We start from the raw sequence: 1,577 nt of genomic DNA, 5'->3' as shown, positions 1-1,577 counted from the left end.
ATATGGCTTTTTTCTTTGAGACAGAGTCTCACTATGTAGCTTAGGCTGGTCTTCCTGCTTCAATCCCCCTGAGCGCTGGGATTACAGTTGGGTACCGTAACACTCTGCTGAAAAGACTCTTTTGAAAGATTTTGCCAGTAGAGTTTTAAAAAGAAGAAGAAGATATCCTATTTGTATACTATCTTGGATAGAATTTAGCTTCCCCAGAAAAAGAGAAACGTCACTTAAAGGGTTTTATAAACAATATTTTACCACATAATTTTTCTATGGAATAAAACCTTTCTTAAAAGATTTAAGATTAGACTGTCATGATAAAAGCAGTGCGTGAACCAGTTATAGCAGTGAATGACTCTGGTTCCGGCACTCCAGAGGCTGAGGCAGGAGGATTACTGCAAGTTCAAGGCCAGCCTGGGCTACATAGTGAGCTCAAGGCTAGCCTGAATTACATGGTGGGACCCTGTCTCAAAAAGGACTTTAAGGGGCCGGGGAGATGGCTCAGTGGAATAAGCGCTTCCCTGGCAAGCGCAAGGGCCTGAGTTCAATCCCTGGTTCTGCAAAATAAAATACATAAATAAATAAACAAATAATAAAAGACAGTCTTCTAAACATTTAACATAGAAACTGTTAGGTATGTAAATAAGAGAAAAATAATGTGAACTCGTGAAATAGATATATTTCCTTTTTTGATTTTCTTGTAAGTGCTTTTTTTATTTTGTATTTAGGACAGGGTGTACAGAGTCTCACTCTATAGATCGGACTCATAGTGACCCTTCTGCTTACAGCCTCCCAGGTACTGGGATTACTGGCACGCACCACCACGCCCAGTCTCAATCGCTGTCTCAGCACGCCCTGGAGGGTGGGACCGGTTTGGCAGGCCCGTGGATCGAACTCCCAGACCCTGAGTCTGCCTAATCAGGTGCTTTAGTCCGCTGAGCTATTTGACCGGCCCTATAAATGCTGTAATTACATACAAAGGAGAAGAAATAATATATGTGCTTTAATCCTATTATTTTCAGAACAAATAAAATAACACATTAAAGAAAAATTACTTTTAAATAGTTGGATCATATTCCACAATTTGCTCAAATACAGGTTTTCTTACAAACTTTCTACAAGGTGGAATTATTCACATTGTGTCTTGACCACATACTTACAGAATTTCAGGGAAGTAGTTCTGTTCTTTGTTTTTGCAGTACTGGGGATAGTCCTGTTCTGAATAGCTTAATTTATACTGAAGGGACGGCAGGTGGTCACATGCAATCCGTGTGGAGCTCTAACATGACATTCAGTGAGTTTTCGAATGTGGACCACCCCTCTTGATGCTGAGGGTAACGTGTCTGTTGGCAGAAGTGACTGCAGATTTGGGTTACTGCTCTCTGCATCTTTCAGCTTTTCTGCTTTATCTTCCCAGTTAATGTGGAATGCTGTAACCCTAGGATTAGATGCCCAAACGTTCCTTTGAAGCTCAGAAAAGTCTGGTTTTACTGGTGGATTTGGATTTTCCCTTAACTCTCTCTCGCATATTCATTATTCCGTAACAGCCAACTCTAATCTTTTTTTTTTTTTTTTTTTTCAAG

At 40.3% G+C, this 1,577-nt stretch overlaps 1 pseudogene; it reads right to left on the bottom strand.

Annotated features, from left to right (window-relative positions):
- Nucleotides 1-1,221: 1,221 nt before the first annotated feature.
- The window catches only part of LOC101580448, a 19,143-nt pseudogene continuing 18,787 nt past the window's right edge, over nucleotides 1,222-1,577 (bottom strand).

The sequence above is a fragment of the Octodon degus genome, unplaced genomic scaffold (genome assembly GCF_000260255.1).
Source record: "Octodon degus isolate 3935 unplaced genomic scaffold, OctDeg1.0 scaffold00028, whole genome shotgun sequence".
Taxonomy (NCBI): domain Eukaryota; kingdom Metazoa; phylum Chordata; class Mammalia; order Rodentia; family Octodontidae; genus Octodon; species Octodon degus.
This window is presented reverse-complemented; position numbering and strand designations above follow the sequence as displayed.